This window comes from Vitis vinifera, chromosome 9 (assembly GCF_030704535.1).
Source record: "Vitis vinifera cultivar Pinot Noir 40024 chromosome 9, ASM3070453v1".
Taxonomy (NCBI): Eukaryota; Viridiplantae; Streptophyta; class Magnoliopsida; order Vitales; family Vitaceae; genus Vitis; species Vitis vinifera.
Genome location: NC_081813.1, coordinates 9,893,010 through 9,901,829, shown reverse-complemented (window position 1 = coordinate 9,901,829; position 8,820 = coordinate 9,893,010). Strand labels below are relative to the sequence as shown.

Here is an 8,820-nt window from a genome sequence, read left to right as displayed (position 1 = left end):
CACCAAAAGGGTTCCTTACGGCTGGAGATCATGTTTAAAGGAAGATCAATCCAAAGTATCTTGATTAGGAACAACAAGATCAGTTGCTCTTTTCATGGCTACTCTCTTCAATGATAGAAGTGATGCTCACACAAATGGTTGGATGTGAAACTTCACGCCAGATCTGGAAAACTCTTGAGGTGTTCTTTGCCTCACAAACCAAAGCTAAGATATCTCAGTTCAAGACTAGGCTCCAGAATACAGAGAAGGGTGATCTATTGGTAAATGATTATTTGTTAAAGATTAAATCCCTAATCGATCAGCTAGCTTTTGTTGGACATGTTATTGCAACCAAAGATCATATAGATGCAATCTTTAATGGATTGTCTTCTGAGGACGATACATTTGTTGTTTCAATGAATTCAACAAATGATTTGTATATAGTCGTAGAGACTGAATCATTGTTGCTAGCATAAGAAAGCAGGATTGAAAAACATTCTAAGGAGCTTGATTCTACAAATCAAGTAAATATGGCAAAGATTTCTAATAATCAACAGTCCCATAAAAGGTTTAATGGAGGACAAGGTGGTTTTCAACGCACTTTTACTGGACAAGGAAATTACAGATCTCAAAATTTCAATCCTAATTCAAGCAGATAAAATCAAGGAAATGGAAGAAGTGGTAGGCAACATTAGAAGCCACAATGCTAGTTGTGTGGTAAAATTGGGCATGTAGGAGACTAATAGAGAAGTTATATCTTCTTGTAGGAGAGTGATAATTGATTTTTACTTTACAAAGGTCAACTATATGTCTCTTGTGCCACAATAATTTTTCATTCTTTACAAGAAAAGAGTGATAATTGAAATAGTTGAGAATATGCATGACTACATATTTCATTCTTTTTTTATCATTAAAAATATATATATATATATATATCACAAAAAAAAAAAAAAAAAAAAAAAACACATTAAAATTTCTAAGACCATCCTATCATTGATAGCAATTATATTTTGTTGCTTAATATCTTGTCAAGTCTAGTAAGTTGGTTGAATTATATGTGGTTGCATATTTATGTTACGGTCCATTAGACTTTTGATTTATTAATATTTTCTTTTCCTAATTGACTTGACCTCCTCTTTTCTTTAACCCATAAGAGGTCAAGCTCAGCTTTATATTCAAGTTAGTGGAGTTTAATTCCACCTAACTAAAAGCATATTTAGGCATTGTACGATTTGAATCTATGAATGATATGTCACATTCCATCATTAAGTCTTAGTTATGAAAATAGTTATATGAACATGAAGTGAAGAGGATGATCTTCGAACCTTCCCTCAATTATTTGTAGTCGGTTGTATATCTTCACATGATCCCTGCTGTAACCATATTAATTATCAAAACTAGTGTACTGTTTGAAGTGTGATTAATCATAGCTTTTATAGTTATACGCTATGATTACGCAATTCACATATAGAAATAGTAACTTAGTAGTGTGATTTAATTATTATATTTATTTTAGTAATGCAAGTTGTCAACTACATATTTGACATTATCATCCATTATACAACCAGAATGTATAACAAAGCAACTTTCATCGATAGTTATATCATATGTAATATACAACTCTATCCAATGACTTTAAATTAGTGGTGACTCAAATTGTCATGCATATACATCAAGGTGAAATGCTCAACAAGGCTAAACGCTCACTTAAAGCTAAATGCCCACTTAAGGCTAAAGTGCCCACATAAGGCCACAGTGCCCTCTTAACATAAGGCCACAATGCCCTCTTAAGGCCACATTGCCTACACTAGGCCATAGACCCCATTGAAGGCCATAGAGCCCACTTAAGGCCATGGAGCCCACTCAAGGGTGAAAAGAGCTAGTCTAGACAGACATACTTCACCCAAACATAAAGCATCCAAACAAAATGCCATAAAGCCCACTTAAGGCCATTGAACTCACCTAAAGCCATAGAGCTCACTCAAATTAATGACACAATATTTCTTTTCTTGCGTGACTCTCTTAGCTCCATCAAGCCCAACCAAGAAAATGGGCAATTGTGGAGGAATGGAGCATTTTTAAGCATAGATACAATGAAACCACACAAGATATTTCTTCTCCTACCTAACTCTCTTCGCTTCATCAAGCTCGACCAAGAAAATGGGGCCAATTGTGGGGGATCAGAGCATTTCCAGGCATGGATTGTTTGGTCAAACTATGTTTAGCCAAGAAAACGTATAAAACTATCCAAGATAAGTTTGGATTGACAATGGTCAAACAGACCATGTCTGAACATACCATGTTCGAATAAAATGTGCTCAGACAAACTATGTCTAGACAAAATGTGCCCACACAAACTATATCTAGACAAATTGAGTTCGAGCAAACTATGAGTTGATCATCATCAAATGTTTGTTTAAGTAAAGTGTGCATTAACATCGCATAACGCTTAGTCATTACAAGTGCATGAATTAATATGCCACCATTATGCATTCAGTGCCGGAATAAAGACTCCACAAAAGACACTAAGAGTTATAATCCCAAGCTTATATAAATTATGGGAGGAGCTGAATATTCCTTAGGAAAGCCAGTCCCGAACTAGCAAACCAAGCTAAATTGTTTAAGTAAGGTCTATCCAAGTACACACGCCACCTAGCAGACAAAGGATGTCCAGGCTAAAGTAAGGAAAGTGTAACAACCAGAAACATTCATACCTAATAATTGTTATAATTAATAGGATAACGTTATGCATTTAAAAACCCATGAATGGTCTTAGGGGTTACAAAAAACCCCTCCATATAAGGTAAAAGGGGTAAACTTTTTTCTTTCAATTAAAATAGCACATAAAATAAAAAATACAAAGTTAATTGCTGAAGAATTTTGCTCGAAAACTATCTAGGCACACCTTTTTTTGCTAGAATAGCTAAAAGAAAGAGATACAAAAGCTAAAGGAATGATGCACAGAAAAAGCAAGGGCCCAAAAAGTTCCACCCAAAAAGAGGGTATAGATTATGAAGAAACTTATTTACCAATTACTAAATTACTTATATAAGAATTATAATGACCATAGTTGCACACTTAGATCTAGAATTATACCAAATAGATGTAAAAATAGTATTATTACATAGTGAATTAAAAGAAGAAATATATATATATATATATGAGACAACTTGAAGGATATAAAAATCTAAATGAAAAAGAAAAATGTATATAAATTAAATAGATCTTTGTATGGACGGAAACAATCGTTTAGATAATGATATGATAAGTTTCATAATACTTTAATTTCATTTGGATTTGTTTCAAATAACTTCGACACTACAATAAAATTGATTATTAGTGACAATAAATTTTGTCACATAAGATAATAATATTGTCGCCAAATAGATTTTGCGATGAAAATTCTTTCGTTTCATGGATGTCACCAATTCATCGTCGCGAAAAGTTTTAGCAACAAATTAAATATTTTGCCTTGAAAATTATACAAAGACAAAATAAAAAAAAAATTGTGTCTAATAATTTTTTATGATGAAAAACTTTGTTGCTAAATATTTGAACTTTTGTTGCTAAATATATTCAGTGAAAATTAAGTTGTCCCCAATTGGTAAAAAAAAACAACAAAATTGATATTTTTGTTACTAAATAGATTTTGATACAAAACCTTATTTTGTTACCAATGGTTAAGGTTATATATATATATATATATATATATATATATATATATATATATATATATATATATATATATATATATATATATATATAATTTAAAATTAAATCATATCTTATTCAATTAATATTATATTGCTTAAGTTTTATAAAATTATAACACCTGATTTAATAATTAATTTATGTGATAAGATAGGTCAAATACATAATTGATGATATTGCCACCAATACAAAAGAATATTTGTTATATCCACATATACAAATAAAGGTACCAAGCATTACAATCCATATTTGAAAAATATGATAAGTTCCAAAACAAAAAGAAAAATAACAAACTAAAAATATTTACATGTGCAAAATTTTATAAAATTAAAAAAACACAAGTAAAAAAACTAAAATATACATCAACTCTCGAGGTTTATTTGATGCAATCCATCTAAATCTTGATAAGGATGTGGTAATCAAGGTTCATGACCTCTTACTTTTGATATATCCAAATCTCGAGTCTCGCAGCTATGTTCATATTTCAACCTCTATGAAGGCTTGAGTACTTTCTAGCATTAGTTTGCCTTTGTAATTCCAACTCTTTTTCTACAAACAAGGAAAGTCGAAATTTGTGAGATACAATTAATTGAATAAATGAAAGTTCCATGAATACATTCAAATAAAATTTAAATGTCTAACTCTCATCCTATTTTTATTAAATGCAAATGTCCAAAGTCCAAAAGCTATAATAATAACCCAAGCCCAATATCTAATATAAATGTTCAAGCCCAATATCCAAAATTCCATACAAATATCCAAAGCCCACATGAAATAGTAATGAGTTCCAAGCCCAAATAACCAATATAAATATCCAAACCCAACAAGCCCAATATACAATACAAATGTTCAAGCCCAAATCAAATAATAATAACAATACCCAAACCCACTATCCAATATAAATGCCCAAAGTCCAAATCAAATAATAACAACAATATCCAAGCCCAACATCCAATATAAATATCTAAACCCAATATTCAATAAAAATATCCAAGCCCAAAAGTCCATACAATTATTCAAAGCCCAAATCTAAAAAATGAAAATAATTAGGCCCAAATTTAATATTTCAAATTAAAATAGCACAATAATTAATCAATACAAATTAAAAACATGTTAACTTAAAATTAAATCATTCAAAAAAAAAATCCCAAAATCATCTAAATCCAACCCCTTTACACACAATATTCAAATTAACCAAAAACTTAAACACAATATTCAAATTAACATTCAAATTAACCCCAAAATGCACACACAATATTTAAATTAACCAAATATACCCAATGTCCAAATTAACCCAAAGTCTAAATACAATTATCAAAACAACCCAAAATTTACACAATATTCAAATCAAATAAATGCAAATTTAACATTAATAATACCCAAAATTAACCAAAAGCCCAAAATCAATAAGTTAAATATCCAAGGCCCAAACCAATGCATATATTAAAGCCCAACTGAAATAATAATAACAATACTAAGTCCAATATCCAAATCCAAATAAAATAATAATAACAACCCAAGCCCAATATAAACATTTAAGGCCAAATGAAATAATAATAATAACCAAGCCCACTATCCAATATAAATATCTAAGCTTAATATTTAATAAAAAAAATGAAATAAATCCAAATAAATCTAATTAAGGCCAAATTTAATATCCAAAATTAAAATACAAATTCAATACACAATAATTAATTAATACAAAATAAACATATACTAACTTAATTAAACCATCCAAAATAACATCCCAAAATTATCCAAATTTCAACCCAAAATTTCTACATAATATCCAAATTAATCACAAACCTAAACATAATATCCAAATTAATATTCAAATTAATCCAAAAAGGAAGAGTTGGAAATTTTATTAAAAATTTGTGAAGATTGAGAAATTTTAATAATAAAGAAATTTAGAAATTTGAGAAATTAAGTAAACTGAATTATTGAAAATTGGTGAAGATTGATAAAAATTATTTAAAATTTGAAAATTTGAGGAATTAATTAAATATTGTTTTAACACATCCCTAAAGGAAAAAAAAATGGAATCAAAAATTTTATTTGAGAGATTGAATCTTATTAACCTAAAAGAAATATCCAACGAAGAAAATAAAAAGATGAAGAAATTAAACTAATTGCATCAAGAAATTAGGTGGGGCCACATCTCCAAGTTTTTCTACTTATGGAAATATCTCAAAATATGACACATGGCATGGGAGTAAAACACACGGCCATGCATGAGGGTGGTTGGGCATGAAGTGGTCAAAAAGTCATACATGTGGGACCCATGATCATACTTAGATATTAAATATTACTCCAAATAAACCAAGGCAGCATGCCTTTTCAACTGTGTACGCTACCTCCCATTCTGCACTTCATCATTTGATAGATGGCATACACAGAAAAGCACCACTATATAAAAAAACAATAGAGTTCCGCTTCCCCACGAACACAGTTTCTTGCCTCTCGAGCTCAGAAACACTAACGAAAACACAAGCCAAGACAACTATGAAAATAGAGCATAAAAACCTGGAATCTAAATATCAAAATAATCCCAAGAATAGAGAGGATTTTAGTTGTATACACCTCAAACCAGAATAAATGCAGTGAATGCCATAAAACCAAACTCGACTTCTCACCTCATGTGTTGCTCCAACCTCAAACTCGGCTTCCTTCCTCCCAAAACCGGTTGCTGCTCCCTTTAGCTTAGCTCTGCCCTCTCACAGAACCAGTCGTCACTCCACCATCCTCAAAAATGAATTCTCCTGGCTTCCACTCTCTCTAGTTCTTCACAACTCACATGCAATGTTTTCAAAAAAAAAAAAAAAAAAGAACTCTCATTGCTATGCTATCTCTCAGCTCTCTGCTTCCAGCAAGTAATGCTCAGTTCTCTCTTCTCCATGTTTTTCTCAAAAAAAATCTTGCTCCCTAAGAATCAAAACCCTACTCTCTCAACTAAAAAAAAAAAAAAAAGGACCTCCACACAGCACCCTCAAATACTCTGGCTTTTTTTTCTCTTCCCCAAAAAAAGAAAGAAAAAGAGAGGGAAAAAGAAAAAAGAAAAAAATGGGGGAGTTAAGGTTTTTTTGTTTTTTTGTGGGGTGGGGGGGTGGGGGGAGAATGAAGAAGGGAGGGAAGAAGAGAGGGGAAAAGGGAGCGGGGGGAAGTTAGGGTTTTGGAGGAGAAAGTGAGGAGAGAGAGAAAATAATAAAATAATAATAATAAGATAAAAAAAATGAGAAAAAGAAAATAATAATCAAAATATAAAAATAAAATAAAATAACTAATAATAATAATAATAACAAAAAATAAAATTAAAAAGGGATGAGTGGGCAGAAAAAAATCAAATATATTTAAAATTGAAATACAAAGATAAAAAAAGGGGTTCAAAATCAATACAAAATAAAATTATGATAAATTTTGGGATTTACAAATAATAATAATAATAATTTAAAGGGATGAGTAGGTCAAAACAATTAAAAGTCTTAAAATTGAAAATTAAGTATAAAATTGGACAGATTTAAAGGGATGAATGGGCCAAAACAGTCAAAAGTCTTAAAATTGAAAACTAAGTATAAAATTGGGTTTAGAATCAATACAAGATAAAATTAGGACAAATTTTAGGGTCTATAAATATATTTGTTATGTAACATATTTATCTTTTATTAATAGTTTTACAAATTTATCCTTGATTTTAAATACCTTATTGTTTTTGACACAATAAAATAATTAAATAATATAATTTTAATTAATAATAATGATTAAGAATAATAATTTATACTACTAAGGGAGGGTATCGGGTCTTAGGAAGGATCAGGAGAAGGAAAAAAAATTTCAAGATTACAAGTGCTAGTGTGGAGGAAAGTATAGGTAGAGAATACATGGAATATATGTCATTTTTCTTAATAATATATAAAAATAATTTATTAATTTTAAATATAAACATAACCATTTTTGTTTTACAGGAGAAGGAAAATAAATTTCAAGATTACAAGTACTAGTGTGGAGGAAAGTATAGGTAGAGAATACATAGAATATATGTCATTTTTTTTAATAATATATAAAAATAATTTATTAATTTTAAATATAAACATAACCATTTTTGTTTTAGTCTCATTGTAGTATTGTTGGAGATTTTATCAGAGATAGATTAAAATATCTGAAAGTGGATCAATAATGAATATTATGATAAAAGAGTTACATAATATTAGTAATAAATGATTTTCATCTTTCACCTTATATATGACTAGCTAGACATTTATAACCCAAACATTTGTGCTAGAATACCTTTTTTTTTTTGGATATTATTACATTTGATTATATTATGTTTAGTTTTAAAATATTTAATATTAAATTAAGATTTATTTTATAAGTCTTTATATTTAATAGGTGTAATATCATATAACAAAGGTTAGGTTAGCTTGATGGTGGGTGGGTAAATAATTAATCCTTTTGGCCAAATTTTGGGACAGCCATATGGCGAAAAATATATTATATATTGTTAATAAAATATGCATATAAAATATTAATCTATAAAAACAATTTATTAATATTTTAAATTTAATATTTAATCATTTTAAAATTTTTAGTCCTTTTTAATCCTATTAAATTAATCAATATTATATATTTTATACATATAATATAAATTTAATATAATATAAAAATAAAAATATGTAATATAAAAAATTTGAATTCAAATTTCAAATTGAATTAAAAAAATATATTTAATGTTAAATTAAGATTCATTTGATTCAATTATATTTAATAATAGAAAATTAATAATAATTATATATAATTTTTTAACATTTAATTAATATATTAATGATATAGAAAAAAAGATTAGTGAAGAAAATTATTATAATTATTTTCATGTTGAAATATTTTCATTTAATTATAAAATAATTATTAATTATTTATTAAAATAATTCTTTTTAATTCATACATAATTTTTTCATTTTTTTGTTTATAAGTCTTTAGATTTAATAGGTGTCATATCTTATAGCAAAAGTTAAGATAGCTTGTTGGTACGTAGATGAATAAATAAACATTTTGGTTGGGGTTCAATCCTCCAACTCCAAAATTGGCAAGAAAACTATATTATTATTATTAATAAAATATTAATATATATATATA

General features: G+C 28.3%; 1 long non-coding RNA gene across 1 annotated transcript; it reads right to left on the bottom strand.

Moving 5' to 3' along the window:
• Positions 1–3,866: 3,866 nt before the first annotated feature.
• LOC109123125 (uncharacterized) lies at positions 3,867–6,786 on the bottom strand. Its single transcript, XR_002030796.2, has 2 exons — positions 6,327–6,786; positions 3,867–4,239 (listed from the first exon to the last, which is right to left on the bottom strand). It is a non-coding gene; the product is annotated as an uncharacterized LOC109123125 (long non-coding RNA).
• Positions 6,787–8,820: the final 2,034 nt, after the last annotated feature.